Source organism: Coturnix japonica, chromosome 1 (assembly GCF_054131305.1).
Source record: "Coturnix japonica strain WE chromosome 1, WE-NBRP24, whole genome shotgun sequence".
Classification (NCBI taxonomy): Eukaryota; Metazoa; Chordata; class Aves; order Galliformes; family Phasianidae; genus Coturnix; species Coturnix japonica.
In genome coordinates this window covers 10,694,330-10,707,610 of record NC_140663.1, presented here as the reverse complement: position 1 = coordinate 10,707,610, position 13,281 = coordinate 10,694,330, and the positions used below count along the sequence as shown (strand labels likewise).

Sequence of the window (13,281 nt, the reverse complement as noted above, 5' to 3'; positions counted from 1 at the left end):
CTGCAAGAGGAAGTGAGGGATTTTTTTTTTCTTTCCTTCCAAATAGATACACAAACACTCATATAGAGACACACAAGCACTCCACTTTTTGAACACATTTTTTCTTTTTCCTTGCTATGAACCCTAGATATGTTGGTCTAGAAGAAAGGAAAAGAGTTTGACTCCTGTCACTTAAGTATGAGTGGTTTGTTCTATTTGTTTCACTATGATGGCAATTCCATGGTCTTCAAAGTCATGCAAAGCTTAGTTACATATCAGAATCATCATAGTACACAGAACTAAATGGAAGCGCAAACCAAAATAAAGTATTTTAACATCTGCCAGCCTTAACACTTGAAATAGAGAAGACACCTAAAACATTCAGGTACTAAAAATTATTAAATATATTAATGTAATGATCTTGAAAATGCCGAGATAGCAGGGCCAGTATCCTGGACCCAGTAGGCAGAGAAGCCAGGCAGATATTGGATCCAGATCAGCCAAGAACTTCAGTAAAATCTGTAGGAAACTGTCCCTGTGATGGTTCCCACAGTCCTATATATCTTGGGATGGATCTTAGTTGTAATTCACAAACAACATTCAAACACATGGATGCTGATGTACAAGTCTTGTACTGTTCCTATGGTAAATTTAATTCCTAGTGTAGTCCTCTTCATAATTTGCTGTGAAAAAATGGTGATTTCACTTAATCCTATGATGTAGAATAAAATATTAGTTTAAGTACTACAAGCATATTTTACTGGAATGTAATATTGCTCACTTTTTTTCATCTAATCAATTCCATGTTGCTTTCATATCTGTCCACCTAAAATTCACTTTAAAAGTAAAGTGTAGTAGACATTGATAAATTCCATGCATACTCAGAAATGCACAAACGTGCACACTGACACACACACACAGAAATGTGTGCATACATCTCTTTTACAATGTGAGTTACAATGTGCAGCCTTTTTCAGCTACGTAACAAAAAAAAACCCACAACAAACTTAGCTATTCTGTGAAAATTTAAAAGTAGGTATTATATTTCTGTAAATAAACAGACTCAGATGATATGTTTTATTTTACATATTTATGAAAATCCAAAATAATTTGAGGATTTACTGTTAACATGTTGGTCTATTTTTCCCTAAAGTAATGATGCATAACATCATAACAGAGTATGGACTGAAAGATCTGTTGAGAATGCAAATGTTAAGTCCCATTTTCTAGTGTAAAAGTCTGTAAAAAATTAATGAATTGGAGATATTGTGGAGAACCCACTTTTAAATGCATGGGTTAAACCACTGATTATCTAACATCATAAAATACTCCTGGGTTCAGAAGAAAGGAAATAAAAGAATACCTTGGTGTATATGACAGATATTAACTCCACGTAAGGCTATGCTTTAATTTTATTTTCCACTGGAGATGCAGCCTGTAGAGATCTATTTCATTAAAATTCTGTGTTGACCAGTAAAAATAGCTAGAATACAAAGTCCAAGCCCCCTCCTGAAATATAGCAGATAGGATTAGCGGAGTGTAGTTTACTACAGGGCTTCTGTTGAAGGAATCTTTTGTTACACTTGCTTTCAGGAGCACTATGGTTATTTTTCATGACATTAAATAGTGGCATCTATTCCATTTTTCACCGTTGAAATAAAATTTCAGCACAAGAATACTTTATTGACTCATCAGATAGGAAGCAAAGCGCTTGCCAAATTGAGGGTGAGGGCACTGCTGTTTCTCTTTTTCAGTTCACTGTGCCTAATGATGATCATTAAGGATGAGAGTGATCAGTAAACATTAATAAAAGAGAACTGTTATAAAACACTCGTGAAGGAGATTACTGTTGGCCATTATGATTTGAAGTGGGAGGAAGCAGTAGATTTCAGATCTCTTTGATATTCATTTGATAGCTCTTGCACAAAGCATTCACCTATAATTCCTGCAACCAACAGTTTCATGGTTACTATGTTATGTAGGAAGCCTTCGTTTTCATGGGCATAACAGTTCTGTCATTCAAGTCTTTAAGTCTTTCAATTTTATTGATTCCAGCACAATTTCTCTGTAAAGTGAGGAAAAACCTTAAACCTTATTATATTCCCACATATTTCCTCGTACCATCCATTTGAGGCCCTCTTCATGAGCATTCGTAAAATCACTATTTAAAAATCAGTAAAAGGTTGCACAGCATTTGGCAGTGCTGATACTACAAGAGGATGGAAAGACGCCAGATAATCTGTATAGAATGTATATATGCTCCAGATTTTTGCATTTCATATCCCTCACGAGAGAAGAAGCATCTAGCTGGTGCTGCAGCAGTCATCCAAAAAAAGATCAAAAAGGCAGAGCTGACACTCAGATACTTTCCTCAGTATGCATCTGGGTAGGCTTTTAAATGCAGAAGGAGCAGTACCTCTGAAAGTTAGATGCCCAGTATTAACAAAGGCCCTTGTATCTTCAGAGAAAGAGAGAAAGAAGGAAGGAAAATAAGAAGGAAGAAAATAAAGGAAAGACTAATGTAAATTGAAGCAGGTCATTTTAATAATCAGTGGCAGTGCCTTTTCATCACAGCCTGCTTATGTTAATGGTCCAGATGCTCTTATTCTGCCTTCTGAAAGCTGTTGTGTTTCAGAATTATTTTTGATGGTGCCACTTAATCTTCTCTGTGGATAGAGGAAAGAATACATTTCAGATCTCGATGTGCCAAGATGAAAAAAACAAACTAACAAACCCAGAGATCAATTTTCCTAAAGTTAATGCATTACTAACTATGTTACAGAATCATAAAAATCTTTGAAGGTTTCAGACCAACAGCCAGCATTGTGTCACTACCCTGCAGACAGCCTGGAAAGAAAGATAAGAGTGTATTTCTGGAATCAGGTGTAATCAAAATATTTATATAGTAAAAAGGGAGCATAGTTTGAGAGAGATAAAAAAACCACCGTTGTTGTGAATGTTGTCAAAAAGGATGTGGAACAGGTTGGGTCATCTGCCCTGCCTTGTTAACACCCATGAGAGGTGAGGAGCCCCCTAACCTAAATATGATATTTTTCAGAAAAATGCCACATATTTCCATTCAACAGCCTGTGTTTGCTTCTTCTCTGCTTTATCTCCTGATTTCAAACTCATTCCTCCCCCCAACCCCCCCCACCCCCTTTCAAGTAAGTTACCTCCTACCAAAAGTAACAAATGATTTGGTTTAAAAGTTAAAAAACAGAGTGCCACTCCCTGGCCCACTGCATTTACACACTCTTCCAGTTTCCTTAAGAGATAAAGTCTTTGCAAACATTGATCTGCAAGTGTAAACCAGCGGTCCTCATCGCTTGGCTTACACAGAAACAAGCAGCCTGCCATACCCTATGGCAGAATGCAGTGCTTACCAGGGAGCGGGTGCTTCTCAGTGTGTGCTGTGCTGTGCTGTGTAGTGCTGCAGGAGCAGAGGGCTGGAGATCCCTGGTTTGAATGTTCCCGTTAGCACCTGTCTACATTGCCAAGCTGATATGCAAAACAGATACAGAAAATAAATCTTATGAGGAGCAGATGAGGGAACTGAGATTGTTTAGCCTGGAAAAGAGAAGGCTCAGGGGAGACCTCATGGTTCTCTACAACTGCCTGAAAGGAAGCAGTGATGAGGTGGGGTTATCTCTGCTCCCGCACAACAGTGATAGGATGAGAGGGAATGGTCTCAGGTTGCACCTGAGGAGATTCAGGTTGGATGACAAGAAACATTTCTTCTCTGAGTGGTCAGGCACTGGAACGGGCTGCCAGGGGAGGTGGTAAAGTCACCATTCCTCGAGACATTCAAGAAACATAGGGATGCTGTACTAAGGGACATGGTTTAGTGAGGAAATATTGGTGGTAAGTGGGCTGGGGGGCTAGATGATCTTGGGGGTGGTTCTATAAACTGGGCTGCTACTCCTGAATACTTCTGTAATAGGCTGCTATAAGAAAGCAGAAGAGAAATTTCTCACTGAAAGTTGGTATTTAACCTAATATCTACATAGTGATGTGAAATCTGGTAGGATACAGCACTGTATAACATAGGAGAACTCCAAAAACCAACCAACCAGCAACAAAAACCATTTAAATGCTACAGTAAGGCTTTTTGCTTCAGCACTGTATCAACAGGCTCCTCCACCCAGACATGTTTCAAGTGTTGCTGCCTTAAGCTGAAAAATGCAATCACTATCATGGGTTTCTCAATGCCAGCACAAAGTTCAAAAGCCATGAGAGAAATACATTAGGAAAAAGTTAGTTACAATTGTTCAGTGTCTCAGTGAGAACAGCAACAAAGGCAGGATGGATAACCTCACCTCTTTAACCCACCTTAACAAATTCAGTCTTCCTACCAGGAATCACCTGGAAGGTTTAGTAAAGTGTACAAACTCCAAGCCAAGCCACATCAGCTCAATCACAATTAAATGTGTATTCTCCAACTGTCATTCTCATACCAGCAAGTTTCACAATGTCATCACTGTTTATGTACTGTCTGTAATCACAAACCATTCATGTGCAATTTGTTCTCATGAATAAAATGACATTATGCATAATTTATTCTTGCACAATGGAAACAAATGACTATGTAACATTCACATCTGATAAATGCATCTTCTTCCTTCTGCGCAGCGCATTGTGACATGATACCTCCTTAATTATGCAGAATGTAGACTACTAAATATTACTCTCATTTCAAAAACGTTTTCTCCCAAGATTGTTACCACATGAAATATTGCCAACAGTGCGGATATTTTTAACTTTAGCAGATCCTTCTGATGTGTAGACTTGTAGATCTACTAAGATTTGCATTAATACAGTGAAAAAATAACTGAATTACTGACCTACAACAGTCACTGCAGTGGGGCAGTACTGGAGCAGTGCCTGTAGGGTGGGCACTGTGAAACAGCCCTACACTGGAGCAGTGCTTGAAAAGCTGCAGCCTGTGGGAAGCCCATGTTGGGTTGATCTCAAAGTTGCCACTGATGTGACTTCTGCTGAAGAATTCAATACTACCATGAACATGGAAAAATCCATATTTTAGCTACAAGTTCTTGCCTAAGAGAGTGGATATAAATGCATCCAAGCCTCCATGGAATAATTAAACAAGAATAGCTAGGAATCATTTTCTCATTGGTATGTTCATTATCTCATTTTCAATACTACAAAGGGTCAATCTAAATGGAGTCACTGAAGCCCTTAGCCTCAGAGCTAGCAAATGTGGGCACTGACAGCAGTAAAGTCATTTTGGTGCTAATCTTTGTGCAGAATGCAAACCTGTCAGAGAAGCTCAGCACATGCCTTGGTGGTTGCTCACACACATGCAGATGAGTTCAGTGCCATCTCCAGCTGGTTCAAGGTTCAGATGCGCACATAAAAGTGACTGTCACAAGTGCACTGATTTTCACCAACAGAAAAGGAGCCCCAAGTGCATCAGCTTTGCATCTCATTATAAATTTCTGATGTTCAGCTGATTGGATCTACTCTATCTTCAACTGATTTTATTAACACATCCTCTTTATGCAATATTCTTTGGGCTTTGAAGAAAACAGGATAAAAATAAACATTCTTTTTGATCTTTTGGATGTTCAAATCTTTCAGCACTTGTACTTCACTACTGACTGTATCAATTCAGACTTATTACAAACCAGTGTTTTCTGCCAAACAACTTCCTGATCTTATGAAGTTAGGGCTTTCTTCTATTTGCTTTTCAGCCTCCTCATTTATTTATATTATAACCTTTGCTGTTAAATGTTTAATTTACTTATTTTATGGAGTTACTGAATGTACTGTTATTATATAACCTAAAACCTTCAATTTGGCTACTGACCTAAAAAGACCCACAGAAATATATAGCTTCTAATAGCACAGGCTAGACCTCACAGAAAGCTGGATATTCTGTTACTAACATCTTCAATTCATAGATAAACTTCAACAAACTGAAGCTTGCTGCAGACCTCCTAAGTTCCAGTACAAGAAAGGAGAAAGCCCTTTATTCTGTAAGAAACCCAAATTACAGATTTTATGTTATTTTTAATGCTGAAATTTACTAAGAAAGAAGCTGGACGACCCTCTGCCTCTCCTCACAGGGCGGGTCCCCTCACCCCTGACCATCTCGGTGGACCTCAGCTGAACTTGCTCCCATTTATCAAACTCAACTGAACCACTGGAAACCCTCTGAACTAGTCACCAGGAAACTTGGTTTTGCTACCTCCTTTAGGTTGCATGAAAAGATGTCAAACATGACAACCTCCATTATAAACCCCAGTAGTATTCCTCTACCACTAAAATTTAGTATAGTACAACTCATTAATCACTTCTCTCTGAGTCCTGTAATTCGAAGTTATTTACCTGTGTAGCTCTAGATCCATTCAGATTGTAACACCTTACCTGGGATACGCAAATACTGTGGAAAACAGAGAAAAATCTTGCTGAAATCAAGGTAAAGGACACCAATCACTTTTGCCTCATTCACAAGCTCTGTATCACAGCAGTCAAATTAGCTGGGCACAATTTGCACTGGCTAAATTCACGCTGGCTCTTCCCAGTGACCACCTTCTCCTTCAGGTATGCAGAAACGTGTTTACAGAGCACTTGCTTCTTTATTTATTCAGAGGCATCTCACTAGGGCCTAACATCTGAGAGTTTCCTGAGCTCCTCTGCTACATCACCTTGAAGTTCTCTACTTCATGGCCACTACAGCCAAGGCTGCCCTTGATTGCCACATCTCCCATTAGTCCCATTAGTTCCAGGCATGCACCAACCCTCATGGCCCATCTGGTACCTGTGTCAAGAAGTTATTCCTAAGAACCTCCAGAATCCTTGTTGAATGTTTGCCTACTGCCCTGTTGCCCATCCAGTGGAGTTCAGGTTAAATTTCCAATCAAGTAAAATGGAATCTGTGATCAGAAGCCTCTTCCGAAATTGTTTAAAGAAGGCTTGATTGTGTTCCTCACTTGGAGGTCATATTAGTCTGTGTCTGTGATGACATACAACAGTGATGTCACCTTTACTAGACCCTCCTCTGATTCTGACCCATAGGCTGTCTACCAGACAGTTCTTGTAAGAAAGCTCAGTATCTCCAAACTGCTCCTTCACATAGAGGGCAACCCCTTTTCCTCAGCTCCCCTGACCTTCTTTCTTAGTAAAATAGGTAATTTTACCTTGTTCCTGGAGAATTTTTTAAAATAGAGAGAATTAAATTTTCAGTCAACTTTGAAAATGTGTGATTCACGACTTCATTGTTTCACTGGGACTTGAAATTCTCAACACAAAGTTTAGAAATGAGGCATATAGAGTGTTTTTTGTTTCTCTTCCTTGGTTTTATGTTAAGTGTTTATTACCTGATTTGATATGAGAGGTCTGAGGGGAAAATGGCTAGACATGTAAAAAGAAATGGAAAAATGTAGCATCTACAGAAATAATGGAAAAACACAGCCGAGAACTATCTTGTCTGCTTAGATTAAACTAATAATCTAGCAGAGGTTCACTGATAGCAAGTTTTCCTGTTCAGACTGTAAAGGTGTATTATTCATTTGTGATGAGCCACAACAGCCTCCCAAGTATCACATACTGGCCACGGATAGAGACTAAATAAACCAATTCTCTGACTGAATACAAGACATCTTACATTTCATTATTTTATTTCCAAATAGCCAATGAAGTTGCATGCAAGCAGTCTGAAGAATGCTCTGCAAGGTACTTCCTACATGATCTGTTTCCATGACTACCATGCTTTTAAATAAAGCGTTTTCACAACTCTGAACAGTAGCTGGGTGGGCGTAACCCAGATATGTTAGTTATTTAACTAATATTTCATGAAATAGACAAATCAGTACAATTGATGAGAGATTTCTGTGCAATGTGGAAAATTCAGGTTAACACTGGAGAAGCAAAGGCAGCAGTTCTTGAATTATACCAGTACAGTGCCACTAGAATCTGTTTTTTTTTCCTCATTGGCTTCATTGTCTTGTCTAGGCTGACAACTTTAAAATGCTCATATTTTATTACTTTTTCTTTGTTGCACAATAGAAAAGAATATGTTTTAGTTGCATATAACTGCTTTCTGAAAGTTCTTGTCATAACTTATTCATCATTATGCATTAGTTACATTTATGAGGACACTCAAATTGAGTCACTCCATACTTTAAACAGTATGTTAAAAATCCCTTGGCATTTGAATGACAAGGAAATATGTATGAATGCAGAAGCTTATTTTTCTTTATTTGAATTGTAATGCCATCTGCCAAAACTCTCTCAGAATGTTTCTGTGACAGCAGCAGAAAGAAACTTTACATGAGGAACAGGACTTTTGTTAATCTAACAGAGACACATTCTGTTTCCATTTATGGGGGCACTTTGCAAATGTAGTGACCAGTTAATACACCAATTTGTGACAATGACAAAATAATTGTATTTGTAGGTCACTTTTCTATCAAGACTTTTAATTGTGTGGATAATAATAATAACATGTTTTCTTCAATGTTCAGTAGTTTTGGCAGGTAGCTAATGTGGGAAGAAAAAAATAAAAGGAAAGACAATGCAGCACTTTCATCTTCACAGTTTAATTCATTACTTTTTACTTTTATGTTTGGCAATGTCTTGAAAAGTGGCAACACATACATTCTCCACCTCTTTTCAGTGTAGAATCTACTTAAGGGTAGAGAAGTAACCCAAACATTGCCTGGAGATGGGGACAGAGCAGAAGGATGGATTAGAACAGAGGGATGACTGGTTTTTAAGCAAGTCTAGTTTATCATTAAGTATCTCCAAAAGCTTTCAGATTCTTTTCCTAAAGAAAAGAGCCTCCCATTTCTCTCAAGAAAACCCCACCCTCCCCCAAAGGAGTTGCAGTCTATTTTTATTTTTTGCCAAACATTGCAGTTATTTTCAAATCACACCAGCAACACTGTCCCCGAGTTCTGCTGTTTAAGAGCACCTCTGTTGCTCTGTTTGTCTTTCCTAGTCTCAGAATGTCTGAGAGGACTTAGTTTATAGCTGCTGTCTCAGAAGAAGCATATCCACAACACTCAATAGAAGATGTGACTATCTGTTCATTTTGTCATTTATGTGGAGCAGTAGCCTGTTTGCATAAATCAGGGGACTTTCAAGTTACTCAAAAGAATCAGTGCTGAGAGATTATATATATTACTTTCATGATTGTGTTTTGGAATCAGCAACAGATCTGAGTTATTCAAATGGAGAGTAAACTTTCTGTATTGTATGCCCTTGCTTTGTCCCATATGATAGTTTTGATTTCTATGTAGATATTGTTTTAATTAGTTATTTTAATTAATTACATTATTTAAATTATTTTAATTGCTTTTGTACTTAATGGTTGAAAGCCAAATTGAAACTGTTCCAGCTTAGTAGTATAATAAGCAAATCTTTCATTTCACCTCTTTTTAATTTTCTATTAGTTTCTCATTTCTGCTCTTTAGTGTTCTCCAGTCTCTTCAGCTCTTTAAATACCAAGATGCCAGCAAGTTCTCAGAAATCCTGACCCTCCACACTACATCACCTATACCTTATTTCTAATGGGGTACAGTCTAGTACAAAGTTGGAACAAAGTAGACCCAAGAAGACCCTATGGTATCACCAAACATGAAGATTAAACATATATGAGTATCTCATTTCAGTTCAGCTTTGTCTGTGTCTATTTTATACTTTCTAATTCCTTTGTGAACCAGCTTAGATGTAATCAAATGGCTTGCCTTTCATGAACTGGCCTAGTGTACCTGGTTGAAATGTTCTGAGGATTTCTCCTTTTGGAACTTGAGAACAAAACAGACTGAGTGCTTAGGCTGCATCACTTCAACACCAACCACTTTGTTCGGAAGTCTCAGTATGAAGGACAACAGCATAATAATAATGAGCCCCAATCAAAATAACATGTACGAGGAGAAAAATAGCCTGGAGAAAAATGTAAGACCTCCTGTTCAGCCAAAGCTGTCCCTACATTGGGAAAAATAAATCTGAAGATAATAGATAAATGAACTACAGAAATTACAAGCAGATATAAGTGATAGAGAAAAGGCGAAACTAGGAAACTTTTTTTTTTTTTTTTAAATATTGATTTGGATGTCATCTTTTGTAAATAAGCATAGCTGCAACATAATGGAAAGAGCAAATAGACACAGCACAGGACAACTTTCAGTGACTGCCTATGTTTTGTCAAACATTTGTAGTCCTCATAAAACTTAGTAAATTCCAAACATCTTCAGGCAGAACTTAGAAGATGAGAATTGTTGGTGACTTCTTTGCTGGACAAATGTAGAGACCATAATTATAATCTGAAAGAACTGGAAGGGACTTCTTTTCATGTCTCTATGGATAGGCTCTCCTGACAATGTAACTACAGTGCTTACTATGGCTGTAGAAAGTAAGGTTGGGGCTGTGACCCTTAACTTTCAGATGCAGCACACGTTAATCATTTTGAGGAAAATGTTACATGCCTATAGAATATGTATGCTCAGCTCCTAGGTGTGCCTTTTGTGTTGAGCTACAGTCAGGATTTGTGGATTTAAACTATTCTTTGAGATGTAATTAGGTACTTGAATTTCACAGACTTGGTTTACACCTGGTTCGCTGATCTCTTCTCACAGGAAAAGATTATTTCTGTATCATGGGACAAAATAAGCCTTCAGTCTTTTCTAAGATATCCTACAAATGCAGGGAATTGCATGCTACATGCATTTTAGGTGCATATTTTTCTCTGCTCCACTGACAAAGTCACTTTTGAAACTGCCATGTTTGTAAAACAGTTGGCAATGAACACTTGCAGCACCTGTGGCAGAGGCACCCTCTGCCAGCCTTTTTAGTGCACAGTAAAATGATAAAAATGTATTAGTTTTCCACTTTGCAGTTGCAGTTCTAATTTCACAATGCAGCTGGTGCTGCAGGAAAATCTGTGCTGTGTAACTGTAAAGGAAGTGGAAGGAGTGAAGATAGTGTTGCTTTGAAATTGTCTATTTTTTCTCTTTAATGTCTTTTTTTTTTTTTCTTTTTTTTCCTTTTTTTCTTTTTCTTCTACCATTTCAAGAGTAAATGTTGGGAAAGGGCACAGGGACAAGGACAGTAGATAGGACAGGTGGAAATGAGAAAGGATCAATGTGAGAATGACAGGAAGAAGATACATTGGTATGTATGGCACAATGGCTGGACAGACCTTTTCCGAACTGGCCTTAACTACTCATTTCTCTCCATACCTATTTCTCTCCTCCATTATTTGCCAATTGGTTCTCTTTGTCAGTTCTGTTTCCCCCGTGTTCCTCCATTTCTCTCTCTGTGTCTTTTAAAATTCTGTTGTTGGCTTCTTTCCCTGTATTTTTTTTTCTTAATTATTTGGGTCAGTTATAAACAAGATACCTTTCCATTTCCTATGGACAGTGGAAGAGAATGTTGTCTCCTGTGAGTGATTATGCAATTTGTATCTTTTGACTTAAAGAATGGAGAATCTTTGTGTTTATAACATCTCTGTTTGCAGAAGCTGAGTATGAATATCTGTATCAAGTCTGGAAATGAACTGAAGTTAAACAATATGGTTTTAAGATTGTAGAATTACAGAATTGTTTGAGTCAGAAGGGAACCTTAAAAGGCCATCTTGTCTAACCCTCTTACAATGAACAGGGACACCAACAGCTAGATAAGGTTGTCAGAGACTTGAATGTTTTCATTATGACTTCACTGCTCCTTTAAAACACTTATATCCTGAGATGTTCACTCATTAGTGAATGCTTGTCATGATAAAGAGTTTATAAGATTAAAACTCATTTTTATATCAATGTCAGTCTAAGGTTCTTCTAAAAACACTTGCATTTCCCTGTGTTCCTTTAATAAAGGCAATTAATAACACTCAGATGTCTTCAGACCACAACTGTAAGCATGGTAAATATGGTCTGTATGTGGGCTGTCAAGTTTAAAATAGCTGAAGTTTACAACGCCTTATCATTATTTGCTTCGATTGCTAGCTACTTGTGCTATTACAACAAATAGAACTTCTTCTCAACCTGCAAGAAATTGGGACCTCTTGAACAGCTGCAATACTACAACAATTATGGTTACTCTCATGTATATTTAACAGGACTGTTAGAAGGAATTGGCGTCAAACAGTACCTCTGAGTTAAACTGTGCCCACAGTTTGATACATGGGTCAGACTTCTGCCATTCAGATGTCACCAAGGTTCTGAATTAATTTTGTAACATGAAATGAGAAGGCATCAACGGCACTGTCATCAATATTTAGTTAACACAGCAAGAGTCAAAACACATTTAAATAGTATAATTATGCAATCTTTTTTGAGTTGGAAAAGGCTTTTATAGGTCATATAGTCCAACTCCTCTGCTGTGACCAGGGACACTTACAGCTAGATAGGGTTGCTCAGAGTCTGTTCCTGCCTCACTTTGGGGACAGGTCTCCAGGGTGTCTTTCTGTCCTAGTTAATGAAATGGTTAAAAGGAAGAAAATAGTTATGAGAAACTACTGTTATTGCCGAATCAGTAGGTTTGCCACCTATCATTTTTATTTTTGATAAATTAATAAACGCTTCAGCTACTAAGGGCAATTAAAGACTGTGATAGTAAAAGGAAAATAATTTAAAAAAGCAAAATCAAGGACATTAGCAATAGGTCTTTCAGTAATAAAATATTATATTAAAGAAAGGGGAAAATCATTCAATCACTGCAATATGAATGGTCTTGAGATGCCAAATATGAATATAAAATTCAATTTTCAATTTATTTAAAACTTTAGATCTGCAGTCTTTGATTTAGACTCATGTCAAATGCAAATCACATTAAGCAGGAGAAAATGTTTGGAAGGAAGAAGAGAGAGCCAAATAAAATGTATAATCTGCTCCTCCCCCCCTTGGATAAGACCTTGATCTATTAAGGTTAGCTCAAAAACAGACCTTAATGTTTTTTACCTCTGAATCTTTTTTTTTTTTTTTTTTTTTTTTAATGGATATTTATGATACCCTCTGAGTTACCTGGAGGCCAGAAAATGGGAACCTCCACTGAACATTCTATTTTCAAAGAGCTATAATCAAATATAATAAACAATAGAATCAAAACAAATGTGAATAAGCAGATCATGAAAGCAAAATCTGGACTCTGAATAGTGTCCTTTCTGTTGTCCTTTTTGAAGCAGTTACTGGACTGGCACCTTTAGATTATTTTTCATATTTGCCAAAGAAAATACCTTGTAACTCCATTTATATGAACTTGATGCAGGACAAAAAAGAGTGAAATAACAAAATCTGAAAGAGTGATCTGATCCAGCAAAGATACGGTGCAGTGCAGAAGCAA

The 13,281-nt window shown here is 37.4% G+C and overlaps 1 protein-coding gene across 20 annotated transcripts in view; it reads right to left on the bottom strand.

Annotated features, from left to right (window-relative positions):
• Positions 1-13,281, bottom strand: part of MAGI2 (membrane associated guanylate kinase, WW and PDZ domain containing 2) — a 679,299-nt gene that overhangs the window by 154,589 nt on the left and 511,429 nt on the right. The gene's annotated exons all lie outside the window — the stretch shown is intronic.